Genomic DNA, 20,677 nt, shown 5'->3' with positions numbered 1-20,677 from the left:
CTGGAAAGCATGTCACCAAATACATTTCACCTGCAATAGTGTTTACAATGGATAAATGGGAGGATGTTGTAAAGATGGGGCCCAAGAACACAACTTGAACGTAAGAAATAAATCTATTGGTTTATTTTCATAGCATTATAATAGCTGGGGTTGAAAACCCATCTTCAAAAAAACAAAGTTTCTTGCATATGCCAGAGGCAAATTGGAGCAAGAGATTATCCAAGCATTTTAATTTCTATAACTGCGATTTCTGGACAGACACGTGTAGGCTGTTCCTTTTTTGTGGAAGGTAATACCTGCCGTCTTTTCTGCGAGTTTCATATGTCTTGATTACCCTTTAGCTTTCTTCATTTTTTACACTGTTTTGCTATGAATGGTTTTAACTCTACACTGGTTCCTTGTCCTCTTTCTCTTGTGACGCACCCGAGCTAAGGGATATACCATTCTGTGTTTGTGAACACAGGTTATTTGTTTTTTATTCTAGGTTTTAAGCCGGTTTTATGTTGATATTCTTGTTTTTTGCTCTCTAGAACTGCGGAGTGTGCTGATAGCAAGCGACTGCACGGGGAAATATAGCCTCATCGCAAGATCGTGTGATAGATGTTGTGCATGGGTGATAGTTGTCAAATGTGTTGATTTGAAGCTAAACGAATCGGTTGGTAGTCAGCGCCCGTCTTGTCCTTCTTGTTTCCCACGCCATCTTTGTGCTATTTCTAACGGTTCAAGGAAGAAGCAGTTTCTTTATTACCATGAATTAGCTAGGCATGACGTATTTCAAGAAGTATCCATGGATGGCACCAGCTACACGAGAAACGAATATTGCAGAAAGTGCAACATTTCAGGCAGCCATACGCACCTTCGTGCGTGGCCAAACCATTTGTCGCAATCACATCGTCACGGACGCTTTGCCCGGTAGCCTTTTTTGCAAAGAAGTAATTTATTACCGATCATCGATTACAGAAAAACAGTAACCGAATTAAACATTCTTATCTGAAAAAGGAATCATTTGATTACAAAATTGCACAAAATGTATTAATTACAAGTAACCAATTACATAACACTGTGGTATTAGGTGTGAGGTGTAGTCAATGTGAATTCCACTTGCAGTAGGCACCAATCTAGCAAATTTGGGACTTATTTTCAGCAGTTACATGTACACATCACATAGAAGTAATGCAGTTAATAGAGTGAACCCAGTGTCCATGACTTTTTCTGCAGAATTTTTACTGTGCATATTTTAGTAAGTACATGTATTCATAATGCGATACAGCGCGAATAAAGACGGGGACGAAGCGAGACAAGACACCACAGCGCTGTGGTGTCTTGTCTCGCTTCGTCCCCGTCTTTATTCGCGCTGTATCGCATTATGGAAAAATACCAACTAGCCCGATCTGCCACTCTTGCAAGGTACATGTATTGCGGGTGTTCGTCATTTTTTTTAGGGTGTGAAAAGTTACATTTCAGCGCTTTTCACATACGCTCTATGTAAGTGTGGACTCAGTACTGCTATTTCCACATAATATAAGCACTGCTTTATGGTTCTATTTTTATTCCTGCCCCATGAGCCGGAATAACAGTGAGATAAATAAGCAGGCTCCGCCGCGGTGGCTTAGTGGTTAGGGCGCTCGGCTACTGATCCGGAGTTCCCGGGCTCGAACCCGATCTCGACGGCCGCGTTTCGATGGAGGCGAAACGCTAAGGCGCCCGTGTGCTGTGCGATGTCAGTGCACGTTAAAGATCCCCAGGAGGTTGAAATTATTCTGGAGCCCTCCACTACGGCACCTCTTTTTTCCTTTCAACTTTCACTCCCTCCTATATTCCTTGCCTTACAGTGCTCTGTGGGGGTGCAGTTCAGGTGTCCCTGGACATGTGTGAGAGATACTGCTTCATTTCCTTTCCCCAAAAAAAACAATTTTCAGTTCCTGGGTTGGAACCCGACCACAGCGGCTGGGTTTTTATGGAGGAAAAACGCTAAGGCACCTGTGTGCTGTGATATCAGATCCCCAGGTGGTCGAAATTATTCCGGAGCCCTCCACTACGGCACTCCCTTCTATCCTTTCTTTCACTCTCTCCTTTATCCCTTCCCTTACGCTGCAGTTCAGGTGTCCAACGATATGTGAGACAGGTACTGCACCATTTCCTTTCCCACAAAACCAATTATTATTATTATTCAACAAGCAGCGTTTGCAAATTTTGTGTGCCACATAGTATGACCTCAACCTTATTTATCCGTCTGCTGCGTCCAGTCTTATACTGGAGATCAGATCGCAGCGGCCGCGTTTCGATGGACGCGAAAGGTGCCCGTGTGCTGTCTGATGTCAGTGCTCGTTAAAGATCCCCAGGTGGTCGAAATTATTCCAGAGCCCTTCATTACAGCACCTTTCCTCTCTTCCTTCTTTCTCTCCCACCTCCCTTCCTCCCTTGAGTATAACACTCAATTTTGGTGGGATCTATTCTTCTCTACCATGAGCAGGAAACTATATATTATGAATGAATTACCTTGTGGTATTTGCCTACGACCAATAATTTATAACTGAATTTTTCTGTTAGGTGGTTTCGGTTTCAACAGCCGAACGATGGCTATGGCGTCAAAGTGTGGTTATATGTCACGTGAGACATGGAAAACTGCGATATAATCGTTGCTTCATCGTTTTAATTCACTACGGTACTGAAGCGGTTGTAGGAGAACGCCACGTAGTAATCCGATTAGAATAATGCCTTACGCCTCATTACAAAAGAAAATGCATTAAAAAGTTAATTATACCCTTTTCGAAAGTATAGTGTCTGCTTTTAATATATAGGTGTCCATACTCTGTCTTTCCGGTTCTTCAGGAAGGCTGGCTTCAGCACTGTAGTGCATTAAAACGATGGAGCAGCGATTATAACAGTTTTTCCATGCCTCACGTGACATATAACCACACTTTGACATCATAGGCATAGTTCGGCTGTTCAAACCGAGATAGCACGTCAGAAAAATTTGATTACAAATTATTTATTGATCGTAGGCGAATATCCCATGGTGATTCGTGCACAGTAGTGTCTCCTGCATCATTTCAGAGAAGACATGCCACTAAAATTGGGTGTCTAAGTCTCCACTTTGAAGTGAGTCTTACATAACCACTAAAAACGTTTCCGCTGCCGCGTCCACTGCCCTAGAGCGGGGTAAGGGCAAGGGGTGAACGCAACAGCCCAGCGAGCAACTTGGCGACGCCCAGGGACCGTTCAATGAAAATGTCTACACGGTAACATATGAGCTTTTAAAACAAAAATCTATTTCTTTTTTCGGCGCAGAACCGAAACAGTGCATGAGGTAAGCACGAAGGTCACTGGCAACGCAGATTGGTATATCGTGTTTATGTGCCCACAACACGAGCCAGTGAAAACTTATCCAGGGACTCTTAACTACAGTGCCCTATTTGGACCATCTATACTATTCTGTCAAGTCATGCACTTTCTTTGCTCCATCGCTTGGTGCAAGAAAAAGCATAGTTGCCGCCAAGTTCCACATGGCCTCCGTTTCTCAAAGCGACTAACCAAAATAGAAAGTTTTAGCATAGTGCAAGCCGCTTCTGCGGGTACCCAGCTGTGACTACGCAGTATCGGGGGCGAGCTTTCCGCGTCATCTGCGCATTCGCAGCTGGTGCTGCGAGGAATAACCTGTTCGTGGTAGCGGATTGCGCTATGCTAAATTTCTCTAATATGGATGCGCGGTACAATAGCGCAGATGGTATGAGTTGAGCGCCTCGGGCATTGTACACATCACTGCCAGACGGTGCGTCTGCGGTGAACTCCGTGCGCACTTAATGCTCTCGTTTTCGGTTTTGTCTTGCAAAAAAAGGAACTATTTCCTCGCGCTGCCGAGCTTCAGAGAACGCCTTTTGCTTCGTAGTAAAAACTGATATGGCGTCCTCTTGTCCGTGGCTACGAACTCTCCATGGGTTCTACCATCGAGACTGCACTAAATGAACAGCCAACAAATATTAGAGTGGTTTTCAAAACTATACTGACGTGTGCTGCAGCTGGTAGTTTGCTACTGAACAGATTTCCTTTCGTTTTGGACCATATCACCTTATTTACCTCAGTACGCATGGCATATACCCACGCGGGGGGATTGGGCAAAGTATATATATATATATATATATATATATATATATATATATATATATATATATATATATATATATATATATATATATATATATATATATATTATGGTTGTATTAGACTTTCTGGTTTTGTTTATGGGTGTTTAACGTACCAAAGCGACCCAGGCTATGAGGATGCCGTAGTGAAGAGCTCTGGAAATTTCGACTACCTGGTTTTCTTTAATGTGCACTGACATCACCCCGTACACAGGCCTCCATCGATATTCGACCACCGCGGCCGGGATCGAACTCGCGTCTTTGTGGTCAGCAGCCGCGGGCACTGAGGCACCGCGGTGGCTCAGGACTTTTTGAATAAGGGGCAAATTGTTTTTAGTTTCTCAATGTTAAACCCTACTGTTCCCGTTTCTAGATGCAATTCGCGGATGCCCTTTGAACGCCGAGTACAATGCCTTGAAAAAGTAAAGGTATACATCTAGTTTCTCTTGCTTTAGTAAAGGCCGCACAAAACACGCCACGTGCTGTTAGTGGTAAAATGGGAATAGTTTACGCATATTTAGCGCAAGCCGGGCAAATAAGAATTAGGCACGTTTTTCCAGCTTTGGCAGAGTTGTGGCGTTGAAAGGTTCTTTATTCCAAAAGACCCTCACACGTCCTCCTCCGTGACGTCTCGGTAACGCCAGTTCTTCAGACGCGCCGCCCGAGTCTACCTCCTGACCACTGGCGCCGCTCCGCTTGCGGATGCTCCTTGCACCACAGGCTGTGGGGCCGCCCCTCTTACCAGCGCTGGTGACACGCTACCCGCAGTTCCTTGCATCACGTACTGCGGGCCTGCCATCTCGACGGCCGTCGGCGACATGCTCCTGGAACGGTACGAAGCCGACGACTGTGGCACCGTGTACGCGGACGCCGAACGCGTTTGCGTCGACACCGTTGTCGAGTGACCACCTGGCGGCGACGCTGAGAGTGCCATTTGCGCTCCCGGCGCGTATGCCAGCATCCCGGAGCTGGTGCCGTAGACGCCCACGTTGCTGTAGGACATGACCGACTGCTGGCTGCCTCCTGAGTATCCTGCCATGACTGCAGGGGTCATCGAAGCGGCGGCTGTGGGAAGTGCGACATGCGAGATGGTTTGCGTGGGCAGAGCAAGAGGCGCCATCATCGCCGTCGGGAGTAACATTGGCGGAGAGCGGCGTCGAGGCTTCGGGGAATGGGCGCAAGGCGGAGGTGACACGACGACGACCGGAGGCATAGGTGGCGGAAGGAGCTGTGGCCGAAGAAGGGGGCGACGGCGCCTTCGTCTTGGTCGGACCATCATAGGGACGGGGACCGGAACTTGCACCTCGACGCGCTCGGGTGGGGGAGGAGGGGGAGTAGGCGGTGGTGGTGGAGGCGGAGGGGGTGGTGGTGGTGGCGGCGGGGTAGTCTTTTTCGGTTTCTTCTTCTTTCTCTTCTTTACACGCCTCTTGCGCACAATTTTTTTGGTGATGGTGGTGCTGCGTCTGCTATCGCCGATAGCCAAGAATATGACGGCGATGGCCCCAGCAGCTAGGGAACTTAGCACTCCGAAGCCTACAGACAGAACTATAGCCATCCAGTGGCCCACCAAATCGTCGGTGAAGAGCGGACATGCTGCTGTCATGTCTGTGTCTATGATTTTATACGGGTAGAAGCAGTCCCCGATGGGCTTCTTTCCCTTCGGGGCAGCGGGTGTATCTGGCGCTGGTTGCGGTGGCTGTGGTGGCTGTGGTGGCGGCGGCTGCGGTGGTGGCGGCTGTGGTGGCGGCGGCTGCAGCAGAAGCACCTGGTTTGCTACGGCGTCGTGGGCAAAGGCTAGTGCTTTCTTCTTTGCGTCCTTTTTGGGGCACTCCGCCAGGCTCTTGATGGGCGTCGTGTCCTTGGTGGAGCACTTTGCTAACAGTGCGCTAGGCACGAGCCGGCAGAACGGCTCCGGTCTGTGCGCCAGCGGCCACACCCTGGCAACGCCGTCGTTCAGGATGCCGTAGGAGCCGGCACGGTACGGCCCGCAAAAGTACGTGTCGGCCAGCACACAGACGGGCAGCAGGCGCGCGATCATAGGCAGCGCCACGCCCAGGTGTGTGAGCAGCAGCACCGCGCCAGCCAAGAGGACGAACCCCACGAACACGGGGCTCTTGCCGCCCTTTTCCAGGTTCCTGCTGCGCCGGTTCCAGGCGCCGCAGGCGAGTAGGGCCGCCGCTACTGCCACAGCCAGCGCGAGTCCCAGCGCACCCATCTGGAGCAGGGACATCGGACCTGTGACCATGTGCTGAAGTGCGGCGTACGCGCCGAAGTTGTTGTCCCATGCGGACATGTTGCCCTGGAGCCAGTTGATGCCGCTCGTGGTAAGCGTTAATGCGTTATCAATGTCCGGGGTTGGGTCTTTAGCCTCTTTGAGCAGCTGCACGGTGAGCTTGGTGTAGTTGCGCAGCAGTCCGAAGGTCCACGTGTAAGCCTCTGGCCATTTGTTCGCCAGTCCGTCGTTCATGCCGTACCAGGTGCTGATCATGGACAGGAGGCAAACCAGCTGGACTCCGGCGCAGGCGAGCAGGACGAGCTCGCAGAACAGCCACGGTATCAAGCCTACGCCGCCCGTGTAGCGCCTCAGACCCAGTGCGGACAACGGCAGGAGCACGAACAGCTCGAGCAGCACCATGCCCAGCACGATGTAGCAGATGAGGGCGATGGTGCTCACCGAGGGCTGCTCTGTGTCCAAGTAGGTGACCAGTGCGCCTATGGTGCCGTCGCGTGCCAGCTCGGTGAATAGGTCGGCATTCTCCGGCGTGGAGGTCAGGCCAGCCACCGTCGAGCGGCCCTTGGTGTTGAACCAGGGGCTGGAGCCACCCTCGTTGAAGTCCATGTCTAGCTGGACCAAGACAGGCTTACTGGCGGCCGGGGCTGGCGCGGGGGCTGGAGGGGGAGGTTGGTTGGCCATTGCGCTTGGAGGCTGCCCGTCGAGATTGTGATGTCCAGAAGGCGACCGCTTGTTCTCAGCAGAGACGGGGCGGCGAACGCGCTCGGGGCCTGCCGTTCTTCTTCTCTGGCACGGCGCTCGTGCCACGGGCAAGCTGCTTCTTTTTTCTCCTTCGGTACCAATGAAGGCGTACATTATTATGTACGGCCAATCTCTTCGCGATAATTAACAGTCCACTTTTCTAAGTCTCAAGACAATGGACTTCGATAACTTCAGGCAACAGGAACCGTATATTGCACGTGCAGGCTTTATTCTCGCACACATAGACCCATCTTTTTCGGGGTACTGTAAATTTTTTTATATGTGGGCAGACGCATATCATATGGTATGGGCCTGTCAGAAAAATCCGCACATAAAGAGTAAATCAGCCAACGAGAGAGGGCTGGGAGGCGACCTTGTCCGGATGCTTGGACCTGGAGTCCCAGAGGGCTCTGGTCCAAAGAGCGTGGGCAGCGGCTACCGCCAATGGTGTCCCGGAATGAGGACCACCATCCAGACAAGCGAGTGGTGAAACCCTCCACTCTCCTCTAAAACCCGCCCCAGTGCATCCAATGAAGTTTTACCACCACCACAAACTACGGACGACCGACACGTTAAAAAGAGTTTTATATAGGACTTGCAGATCGTCGTCTAAAGCTGTTGAAATTACAGCTCAGCACCGTATTCTTGCACTTGTTTATTCATTGTACCCTCAAGAGCTTTGGCTTTAGAGAGGGTAGTGGGTTAAAACTGACAAACGCTACAAAAGTGCGGCAAAGACGAGGAATCAGAATAAGTGCATCCGGAAAGATAAAAAAAAGCGCCGTCTTCAACCGCTTCCAACTCCAGCAGTGAATGGTTGCTCGGATGGCGCTGGAAACTGTGGCCTGATTGTCTCGTCACGTGCCACAGAAACGTAAAAAAAAATAGAAGAAAAGCGATGTTGCATCAATGGCTTGCCAGCACATATGTAGCGCCATCTATACTTGATGTATCATCTCGACACCCGGCAACGGAAAGCTTATGTAATGAACGATATACAGTCGTGCCCCGTTCATACGACCCCCGTTGTGTGGACGACTCGAATTATGGACGGTTTTTCTGGGGACCAAACTTTTTCAGTGTATTTACGCCTCTTTAATACGGAAACTCGCTGTCCGGACAATGACTATGTGAAAATGCATGGAGCCCATTGGGACCAATGTATATTTTTGTCCCGTTATTATGGACAGCGATGAGAACAAAAATCCCGAGTGCCTGTGCCAGATGTTCTGCCCCTTATAATTGAGTGCAGAACACCAGCGAAAGGCACGTGAATGTGCAAATGCCTTAGTATAGTTGCCTTTCTTTGTGTGCATGGTTCCAAGCTTTACAGTGGTAAGGTGCCACGTCGACGCATCTTACTGTTTGCCACATTGGGTGACTGTTTGCGAAAAAGAATTATTGTATGCTCCATTGAAAACCACATTCAGCAGTTGTCAGCCGAGTGAGTACAGTTTTTGGAATGTGAACAGTCGCAGTAGGAGATACTTCATCACATCAACAGGCACTATCATCCGTCTCATGGACCATTAGGTGCTTTAAACGTGCTTCAACCTAAATTGTTTGATAAAAAAAATGGCGACCTGAATATGCACCTCAGATGCTAAGATTGCCCAATTTCCACTTCACTGCCCGCCACTGCGCTTAGAAGGAGTCTGTAATCATAAACCGATTTTTCTAAATGCTCGCTATTGTTTCTATTCATGATTCGTTATTTCGGACGACTCGCTTAAATTTACAGACAGTTTTGCTCGGGAACCAAAGTGTCCACATTAGCGAGGCACGACTGCATTAGAAAACGGGATCGCCTTCGCGCCGCCATTATCAGATGATTAGTGCCGTAAAAGCTGCCTTCTTATCTAGTTTTACGTCCAGTGCTAGTGAGACACCTAAAGAGTATGGTCTAATTCGTATCGTTTACCTGGTTTTGGGTAACTCTCAAGTACGTGGAAGTCAGTGCGAGTATTTTTCACGGTGCGGTCAGAAAAAAATCTGGCGGGTTCAAGGGCATTTTAGAGGACGCTAAGTCACTTTAAGCACCCCCCCCCCCCACCCCCACTAGAATGTTAACATTGCGACAAACAGAAATCAAAGATGCGGGTTCGATCCCGGCCGCGGCGGTCGAATTTCGATGGAGGCGAAATCCTAGAGGCCCGTGTGCTGTGCGATGTCAGTGCACGTTAAAGAACCCCAGATGGTCGAAATTCCCGGAGCCCTTCACTACGGCGTCTCACATAGCCTGAGTCGCTTTGGGACGTTAAACCCCCATAAACGAAACTAAACCAAACAAACACACATCAGCACATAATTCAGCAACGAAAACTGATTTTTCTCTGTGCTTCGGAAATGCATGCTTTTTCTCTATTGGACGTTTCGCTGCGCGCGGTAAAAAGTTTCAGGCGCTGGAAAATTGGTAAAGCAGGGTGCCTGGACAGAGGAGTCTTACGTTGAAGAGACCGACACAACTTTTCCGGGCCCCCTCCCTTGGGAATAGGATGCCCGGCCTGCAGAGTCGAAAACCCGGCCAAAGACCATCAGTGATCTTAATAGTGGGTGGTTTGTGGTGAACCCCATGCCACGGGCTCACTTGAGTGCACGCGCCGCTTTTTAAGCAGGAGAGAACACCTTGAAACCTTTATAAAGTTCCCCTGTTTGTAGTAGAGCTACTTCTTTACTTTCTCCATAAGTTACGCTGTCTTGCGTTGACTGACCCTTGCAATGCCTGCTAACGTTTCTAGTTGCCAATGTTGCAATCTGTTTCCGTTGCCACCAGGTAAAGAATGAGCTGTGTGTTGCTGCGCACCTTGCAATCTGCCCGTGCAGCTGGACTGCGATGAGCCATAAATTGTAGTTGCAATATAAAATCAGCCATAAACCGAGTTACAGGTTTGCAAGCTCAACTTACAATAAAGCTCGCACTTTCTAATTGTGCCTTGAATAGTCTAGCTCACTCGCACTTGCTTAGAAAGAGTGCATTCTAAGAATGCCCAACGTGATGATATAAGCGAGCACAAGCAAAACTTCATTTCGCGTATACTCCACGAAAATATTGCCCAAATCATTTTCTAAGCGCATGTCAAAGTTAAAAAATCAATTTCATCATGACCGCTGCTGTCGCGTTGAGATAATTTGACAAAAACAGATTCACAAAATTATGCATTTATTTTGACCGCAAAACTATCGAGCCCGCATTACTTTGCACGGTAATCGCCGGTTTGCCTTCTGACTTCTACCTCCGCTGTGCAGTTGCTTTTCTGTTGAAAACTGTCTTTCAAATGTCACAACATGTGCCACAACGGCGAATTTCGAACCAATTGTATTGCTGCATTACGGACCGTATCCTCTTCGAACTTGGGTGCATGTACAGCTTGTCAATGTATATCCAAATGTATTTCCTTTCGAGTTCGTTTTAACAAGCATACAACGTTGAGACCAACGCGAACATTGCAAATATAATTTAGAGTACCACGCAGAAAATAGTGAAACATTACCTCTCTTCCGCATGCATCAGTGCTGCACGTTTCGCATGGAACCCATGAACAGGATTGCATCCATTTCTGTCGTTTTTATGAGAAACATGAAGGGATGGTCGGCGTGAAACACTGTGCATTGACCAGCTTCACTTCCTGCAGCGCATATGGGGAGAATTGCAAGCGTAGAGGATCCGGCCTCCGTGCCATTTTCGTCCAGCTGAACAAAGGTCTGATGGAAAAAAACCGCAGGCGTAATGGAAGCGATATTCGAAGTTTCCCGTCATGTCTGCTCTGATACTATTGAAGAGGTCCTCAACGCCGAGAACACTGACGGTGTCTCGTAGATCCAGGCCAAGTTTGACCTTGAGCTTGGGCGCACTGAGACACACGTCTGGGTCCATTTCGAGGCTTCCAAGGAGCGAGTTAAGACTGTATACGTCCTGAGGTTGTCTTCCAGGAAGGACAGTCCTTCGACATCATCCGGAAGAAGAATGATCATGGAAAATCGTCTTCCTCTGTACGGCATCTCTAGGGCTGTGCACTTTTCGACCTGTGCACGGTTTTCATTGTCTAGGTGGAAGTCACGGAGATGCGTGTCTAACTTTTGAAAACGGAACTGCCACAAAGCGCTCATAAAGATGGCGTTAATCAGGATCATCTTAGTTACAGCGTCGACACTTCCAACTGGAAGCACATCTCGTATTTTGTGCACAGTCTGTTCGTAAACCCAGTGGTTGGCGGCTAGTCCGACTGCCTCATATTCGCTCACGAAGTCGACGGACTGGATTGTGGCCTGGTAACGACTTTCCAGAAGCGAGAGATAGTCGGGCCGAACAGCAGACTGGTTCGCGCTGTATATTCTGTCGGCTATGCGAAAGATGACGTCACCAGCATCGTCCAATAATTCGCTTAGCAGTGCGGCAAACTCCTCGTGTATCACTTTATCGTCTACCCTGGTTTGAAGCACTTGGACCAGTTGTGCCGCAGTAACGTTGCGGGTGCCGGCCAAGAGCATGCACAGCACGGTGCCAACGCTGAAAGGCGAAAAGAAGATGTCATTTCCCTCGTTTTCGTACGCCAGTTGTGCGTACAGGTCCAACGAAAACCGCACTAGGTGGTAGGTCAATACTGCTGAGTAGATAGCTTGACCGCTTCTGGAACAACAGAAATAAATGCACGGGGAATTGAGAGGGGATGCAAGGGAAAAGATATCGTTTGGTAATAAGAAAAAATATTTCTGGATTTCAAATGTGCAGTAATCAAACTAATCAAGCATGCTGTCTCCAAAATTTAGTCACGATCCGTGCAGTACAATGTAATGAGTTGCTTTTTTTGGGGGGTGAAGGCTCCGCGTGAAGTGTCACTAGTGTCCTAAAAACTCGTTCTGCATACGCAGTATAATGCTAGAAATGCATATAATAGTCTTTGGTTGTCCTTTCTACCTTGTTCAGATTCGTTGCGAATACTTCAGAAAGAACGCATTTTAAAGCAAGAGTAAAAAAAAAATTACGGACAATCAATGAGATTCTTGCGGCGGAGTATGCGTTAGCATTAGTGTTCCTCCTTGACTGTGGCGAAGCCGCCACGGTTGCTCAGTGGTTATGGCGGTTGGCTGCTGACCCGAAAGAGGCGGGTTCGATATCGTCCACGGCGGTCGAATTTCGATAGAGGCGAAATTCTAGAGGCCCGTGTACTGTGCGATTTCAGTGCACGTTAAAGAACCCCAGGTGGTCGAAATTTCCGGAGCCCTTCACTACGGCGTCACTCATAGCCTGAGTCGCTTTGGGACGTTAAACCCTCATGAACTAAACTAAACTTGACCGTGGCGAGTGCCGTGACGTCCATCAATCACCCTGTGAGCATTACACCGTGCGTGTGACCCTCAGTACCCCCTCTCCAGGCGCCCGGCCGATTCAGTTCGTCACAATGTGCCACGCCGTAGCGTCTCCGCTCTCCCCACACCTCGATTCTGTTTGGCCACCGTGTTTTTCTCTCTCTCTCCACCCGTCGTCTCCCTCGTCTCGCCTTCGCTCCAGTTTCGCCATTAGTTCTATGGCAATAGTGAAGTTCTCTTGACTTCGCACACTATTAATCCGTTAGCATTAATGGCCGCGGTAAGCGATTTCAGCGATCTATATCTGGTCTTTATTTTGAAATGATTAGAATATAAAAGAAAAAAAACTACCACGGGTCGGATTCAAACTCAGAAATCTGTCGTGGGTATCCAGCACAGAACCTCATAGCCGTGGTTCTATGGGGAATTCTCCGAACCGAACTCTATGGGGAGCTAAAGGAAAATATTTCATCAGAGTTCGCTGCAAACATCCTTCCGAGAAGAAAACCCGATCCCAGCGATCTATAAGTACTTGTTCAACAGTCTCCGGCTTCCTGCACAAAAGACAATCGGCACCCCAAGATACAAAAATCCTTTTTTTCGCCATTCATGCTTTTATGTTGAGAACCCTGACATGTAGCTAAAAAAGAAAAGTTTCACAGTAGGCTGCACATTTTGTTTTTGGTTGGCATGTTTTACACTTTTCACTACATTTTTCCCCGGTCTAAAAGAGTACAATGACCGATACACAGGTACAGACAAGGCAACTTCGACTAGATCTCGGTAAAGTTGTTTTTGGCAACACTATTCAAATATTCCATTGAGAATAGGTTACATAAGAGTCGAATTGCTTGGGCAATTTCACGGAAATAATCATACGTGTGCCGTACGTGTTACTGAATGCGTAGATGTGAATATAGCACAACCGCCCACTTAAGCGCTGCATATAGCGCACCTCATGGTGCAAGCTCAAGAATACGCCTCCCAGCTGTCTACCGAAAATTGGCTCTGGTTTTGTGATTCTATCAAGGGTACAGTGAGCACAGCCAAAACCTGGACTATCCTCAGGGGCCTCCTCAACCTGGACACCGCCAAAGCCGCCACTCATCGCACCTTCCAGACCATAGCCCGCGCCTATAAGGATTCTGACCAAGCTCTGCTCGACAAGCTTCACACGCTTACTGTGGTCCCTACCATCCGCCCCAATCATTGCTCCGTACACCGGCCTTTCCAACTCAGAATTGGATTCCCCCATCACCAATGAGGAGGTGTATGCCGCTGCGCTGTCGGCCACTAGGTCTAGCGCCCCGGGAGTGAACAAAATTACAAATGTCACCATGCGTAACGTCTAGAGCGAAAACATGCATTCAAGCCCTCCCGACATATCTAAATGAGCAACTATGAATGGCTAGCAACCTGTCCCCAGAGCAGAAACACGCAGAGTTCATCCGCATTTCCAAGGTGAACAAACCTCTCTCTAGTAAGGCCCTCCGCCTCATTTCCCTCACGTCTTGCCTCGGCAAGATCTATGAACGCGTCGTTTAGACACGTCTCCAAAACCATATTGAGGCACAAAAAAAACTCTTTCCCCCGTGCAGGCTCAGTTTCTGTTCCGGTCTTTCCGGCCAAGACGTCTTTCTCCCGCTCCCAAACGATGTACTCACGGGTATCCCATCTGGAGGCGAACACCTTCTCGTCACCCTCGACACCAAGGGGGCATTTTACAGACGTCTGCAAGCGCGCGGATGTTCCTTTGCCAGAGCGTGCCAAGATCCACCACATGCAGAACGGATTAACGAAGAAGATCCTCCTCGCATGCTGGAGGCGTGGGGTTCGATCCTCCGTGCCGCCGGGTACCCACCGGTGATGCAGTGGGTGCAAGCTTTCCCCTGGTCTGGTGCTCGGTTTATTTAGAGTGAAATGCTTGGGAAATGGGTCTTTGACCGCAACTTGAGTAGAAGAAAAATAACTTGCGCCATGGCGCTCTTGGCCCTTGCACCATAAAAAGCCATCATCATCATCAGATACTTCTAGCCAAAACGCCAGGAACCGCTGCCGACGTCATGAATAAATGTCAGAGCAGAGACGAATCATCTTGCAATGTGAAAAATTTCTTTCTATCTCTGCGCTATTATTGCTTGGACTATAGTAATAGGTGTGCAGTTTTATGTAGATAAAAAAAAATAGATTCGAGCTGAACGGTGTTCAAAGGTTGGCGGGAACCTTCTTCCATCGCGGATGGACTTGTTAAAGAACGTGTTGTGCTAAGCGGACGTAACGGGCTAGGTTGACTGTTAGAACCTAGGGAGCAAGTTTTTTTCACGTTTCTCTTTTGTAGAAAGCAGTGCACGGACATATTTTTACTGGGCGATGTCGCAAACGGATATCGCATGCATTATCGATATATATGATGTCTTAGACACAATATCACAAATATGCAGCGTGTTATGCCTTATTTCTTAGCTGTGTTAAAAGCGCAGGAATAAAGAAAACCGTGGCTTAACTTACCGTGGCACCAGCCTTGAGGTGAACCAGCGAAGAAAATTAAAATACAAAGCATAATTATATAAGACTGTACTTGTAGTATAAAGTATAAATTTTACGCGTTTCCAATAGACTTACTTCTCTAACTTCTCCCAAAGCTACGTTGTGTCTTGCTTGGACAGACTCTTGCTACGCTTGCTAACGTTTCTAGTTACCAATGTTGAAACCTATTGTTCCCCCTAGTTAAACAGTCAGCTTCGTGTTGCTTCCACGCCTTACTATCTTCCCGCACAGCTGGACTGCGTCGAGCCATAAACTGTAGTTACGATGTAAAATCAGTTATAACCCGAACTACAGATTTTCAGACTTAGTATACTGATTGGATTCCCGGAGAAGGCAGTCGTAACAGGGGCGACAGAAAGATAGGTGGGTGGTTGAGATTATGAAGTTTTCGGAGATAACGTGGCGCAGCTGGCACAGGGCTGGTGCAATTTGAGGTATGTGGGAGAGGCCTTTGCTCTGCAGTTCACGTAGTCAGCCTGCTGCTGATGACTATGAGGAAACTGAACTTGCAATAAGTGTGGACATTGTAATTGAGCGTTGAGAAGTCGAGTGCTCTCGCATTTGTTTATAAAGAGTGTGCATTTAAGAATTTCAAACATGTTGCTTTAAGCAAGCGCACGTAAAATTTTATTTCGCGGATACTTCCCGAAAAAAATGCGCCAATTTGGCCCTAAGCGCATATGAAAGTTTCGAAACATCAACTTGTGGTCGCTTCTGTTGCGTCTTTCAAGAAAACTGGACGAGATATTCGAGGGCCACTTGAGCCCCGCCTCAAATGTGTGATGTGATAGCAGTAATTGCTGCCTTCAGCGGCTTGGGATTCTCTTTGCATATAATTTGAGAAGCATGGACCCTGTAGGACAAGACACACAAGGTCTCCTATTAAAAAAAAGTCCGGCGAATGTGTATCGGGGCCAATTCCAAATCAATCATCGGTTCGACAGGACTGCCCGCTATCGCCTTTGTTATTCGCCTTATGTCTTGAGCCGCTATGCTTTAGTTTCATCAAAAACGCAGCAATTCTTGGTTTCTCGCTACCGCAATGGGAAATCAAAATTTTGACCAATGCTGATGACGCTGCCCTTTCCTGTTCTGATAAAAAGAGAGTGCCCGAGGTTTTGCAAGTAACTGAGCAGTTTTGTAAGAGTTCGGGTGCTGCTTTTAACCTTGACAAATCAAAGGGGTTTTGTCTAGGGCACTGATGTACGAAACCAAGCCCCTGTGAAGGCATCAGGTAGGGCTCCGAAGACTTGGAGTATTTGGGCGTTTCCTTGCATCGTTATTGCAATTGTTCGGGCCTCACTGGGATTCTCAAACCTCGTTCCTCAGGCGAGAAACACAGTCTTGGAGGGGTACGTAGCTGTCTGTGTTTGCACGAGCACAAGTACGCAATATATTCTTGGTTTCGAAGCTCTTCTACCTAATGCAAGCGCTGCATTGTGTGAGGAAAAAAGTACAGGCAATGCATAAAATTTATGCTGCTTTTGTTTGGCGCTCTCATTGGGAGCCTATGCACTGATACAGTTTGTTTCTCGCTCTGAAGTCTCGTAGAGATGCTCTTCAGTACTTGTTTGTCCATCAGCTTGTTTCAAGGTTTTGTTTTTCTCAAACTGCAAACCATCCCTTCCTCGTAGCTGTGCGTAATGGACGATATAGTGCCCATTTGTCTGTTCTGTTTGCGCCCATTGGTCATTGCCGTGAGGGGCCTTTGTCGGGTTTCCTTAAGGAAGTTTCTGACACATTACATTTCCTCACTGTACGTTTTTCCTTATATCCGTCTCTACTGAAAACAGGTGACACAAGTTCCGACTCAGACGTTATTTTCTGCACCGATATATTGGCAACCTTTTCCGTTTTCGTATTTCGCGCAGATGTAATTGCGACGAGACTCGACCTCGTGACCGTGGGGTCAGGAGAAAAGCGCCTGAAATACCTCGGAAAGAGAAAAGAATATTTCTGGAACACTTGACGCACCTTAAGAATGAAAAAAATGTAAAACCGCAACTCTCTTTCTCGGTCTCTCTGACTTCTGGTCTTTCCGATGACGCCACCAGTTCGTGTGACCTCTAACAAGCATTGATTCCCACTTGCCATGGCGTGAAGGAATGCCCACAATCCGTTGCACCGCGGCGGCTGCGTTTTTATGGAGGAAAAACGCTAAGGCGCCCGTGTGTTGTGCGATGTCAGTGCACGTTAAAGATCCCCAGGTGGTCGAAATTATTCCTGAGCCCTCCACTACGGCACCTCCTTCTCCCTTTCTTCTTTCACTCCCTTCCTTATTCCTTCCCTTACGGCGCGGTTCAGGTGTCCAACGATATATGAGAGAGATACTGCGCCATTTCCTTTCCCCAAAAACCAATTATTATTATTATTATTGCGCCGGTTCAGTTTGCCCAGTTGGCCTCACGTGCTCGGCGACAAAGTCCGAGTATATCATCATTCCTTCCCCGGGACGACGCCCTTCAAAGATACTTCCGGACATCAACCTCCAGGTGCAAGGAAACCCGATTCCTCGAACAGACAACATCAGGATCCTGGGCTTGCATCTACAGGCCAACGGCAGCAACAACATCACGATCCAACGCATCGACCAGTCGGTTGTGCAGATCGGACGCCTCCTTAAGCGAATCTCCAACAAGCATCATGGCATGCGAGAGTCCAACCTCCTGCGCCTCGTTCAAGCTTTCGTCTGCTCCCGCATCACCTACTCTGGACCCTACTTACGTCTCACTCGTGCCGAAAGCGAACGGCTAGACGCGTCCCTTCGAAAAGCATACAAGACGGCCCTAGGTCTTCCCATGTCCACAGCTACCCATAAGCTCATGGCTCTCGGAATCTCCAATACCGTGAGCGAACTGATCGAAGCAACCCTCACCGCCCAGTATGAGCGGCTCTCACTCACACACGCTGGCCGAGCGGTACTGCAGCAAGTTGGGATCTCCCCGCCGAGATCGGCCCCAAGTTACGCTGAACTTACATCGGAATATCGCCTAAATCTCCGCATTCCTCCCATTCCCAAACGGATGCACCCGGAACACCACGCCGAGAGACGGGCCGACCGGGCTCGTCAGTTCGAGAAACGCTTCAGCGGACGTCCGGACGTCACGTATACGGACGCCTCTTACCATCCATCGAGGCCAGCGATGGTGGCGGTAGCTCTCGCCCCTCACCGCAGCTGGTACACAGCCTGCAGCATTCGCAATGCAGAAACAGTCACCGAAGCTGAGGAGGTTGCCATTGCGCTCGCGCTAGCCGACCCTAATACCAAAGTCGTCATCAGTGACTCTCAACAGGCTATTCGCAATTACGATGCTGGCCGTATCTCTTGCCAGGCGTTACACATTCTACGTTCTACAGCACCCTCTTCCACATCTCGCTTACTTCTTTGGGCTCCAGCCCACGAGTCGCTCAGCGGAAACGCCCAGGCACACACTCTCGCTCGAGATCTCAGCTGCCGAGCCGAGAGTATGATCAGCCACCCTGCTTCCGCTGACACTAATATCCCACGCGCTTCACTATCTCTACTCACCACTTACACGGACATACTCCAGCACTACAGACTCCAAAGGTGCACATATCCTCCCGCACACCGCGATCTAACAAGGCGCGAGGCCGTCCAATGGCGCAAACTACAAACTGGCAGCTTCCCACACCCCCTCTTATACAGCAGGATCTTTCCGGAACAGATAGCCCCCCTGTGTAAACACTGCTCAACTCCGGCCACACTCATACACATGGTGTGGACTTGTCCACATTACAACAGAGACAACGCAAACACCCCAGAGACGTGGGAGTCTCTCCTGTGTACTTCCAAGCCAGCAGACCACCGGTCCTTTGACTGGTCCCCTGTTTTTGGGCGCAATAAAAGAGTTTACCTACCTACCCCAGTGGGCAGTTTGTGATGACATCAAAAGGCGACGGAAGCTCTCTATCCAGTGGGCCGGTTGCCACCTGCCAAGTTGGGTGGTTGTGATGACGTCACACGGTCACGGGACCCCACTCGGCCTTTCGGCGAATTTCGTTACGCCGCCAAAGTAAAGGTGCGCCCAGCATACTCAGCTGAGCAAGCAGAGCGAGCCGAGCAAGTACAGTATGAAGACACGAGAAAACATGAAGCAAATGTATGCCGCTGATTCGTTCGGGGAATTTATGCTTTTTGTTTTTTCATTTCTTACTTCACCACATGAACCGTAACTCTCCAGGCAAATATGGGCGCCATGATTGAACGCTTGATTTGCTTAACGCTGCGCATACGATCTGCCGTAAAACTGAAAGTTGAACTAGTTGTCAAGTCTTTTATTACCAACTGTGGCCCTTTCTGTATGTTCGCGTCGCGAAAATTCCTGTGTAGGCCCACAAGGCCTTAAAGCAACTCTAAAGCTCTCTCTGAGGGGAGCGCACAAGCTCCCTCAATCCCTACACTGCATTATTAACACCTGAACCACATGATACACTGCTAGACAAAGCAGACAACCCACAATCACGCGCGAAAGTTGGCGAGCCCGTTCCGGTGACTGTCATGCTCGCGCCCGCCCTAGTTTTACGCTGTGGGTGGTTATTGGTTAGATTCTTTCAGACGTCACACGGCCGCCATGGACGCAGCCAGTCAACAGCCACGTTGCTCCGGCAGGTCAGGAAGCTCCGCCTCCCGGGGAATGTATAGTAGTAGTAAGTGGTTTTTATTGAAATAGCAATAGAAAGTTAGGAAAAGATCTTTGCTAGCCCCAGCATCTGCCATCGATACCGAAGCGCGGGAATTCGTGTTGGGGATCGCGAAGGAGCGCCCACCTTTGAGAGCGCAAAAAGTGGCGAGAGCAGGGGGTAAAGGCGCGAAGGCGCTAAAATTATTTGACTGCATAAAAATCGGCTTCTACAAAACGCGTTTAAGAGTTCTTACTGAAGTAGATTCGTCAAGCTTCGTCCTTTAAAATTACAGGCACACTGAAAGACCCTTTCGTGGCCCCTTTAAGCCGGTAGTAGTATATAGTCGGTTGTCTCCCCGACTCAAAATGCAATGCTCGGCTTCTGCACAGGCAGGCTAGCGATTTAGGGGATGCCACCACAGTAAATATGAGCATGAAACTCATTTTTCATTCCGTTTGCCGCATGCAAACAAAACAATTTTGGGTCAGAATTCCTCGCTACAGACAAGCACACATGGGGAACCTCAGCCTTCACCCTCGTCGATATCGTGCATAAAAACATCAGATGACAACGGCATATTGAGCAAGAAAGTAGTTTCTGGGCCCATCTGTGCATAAAATCTCCGCAAGAATATTAGCAGGTGTCAGCGGTGGCCGGCATGGGGAATGATGGAGGGGTGGAGGGCTCGTTTGTCTGCAGAAGTTCGTCCTACTCTACGTGGACTCCTGGACCTGTAGGAGACCACCCTGGAAGATTTTTTTTCTTTTTTTTCTAATAAAAGTTGTCTCTATCCATCCACCCATCCATCCATCCATCCATCCATCCATCCATCCATCCATCCATCCATCCATCCATCCATCCATCCATCCATCCATCCATCCATCCATCCATCCAACGCATTATAAAGAGCGTCACAGATGCGCGGTTCACTGCAAACACACGAGGAAGATCGAGCAAGCGGAGACAAAAGTAAACAAAAAGCGTTTAATCGTCACAGAAACGATTGCGTATAGAGCGCAGTAAAGAGGAAAAATTGACGTAGGAATAGGTATAAGTCTCAGTA

The sequence above is a fragment of the Amblyomma americanum genome, chromosome 5 (assembly GCF_052857255.1).
Source record: "Amblyomma americanum isolate KBUSLIRL-KWMA chromosome 5, ASM5285725v1, whole genome shotgun sequence".
Classification (NCBI taxonomy): Eukaryota; Metazoa; Arthropoda; class Arachnida; order Ixodida; family Ixodidae; genus Amblyomma; species Amblyomma americanum.
This window is presented reverse-complemented; position numbering follows the sequence as displayed.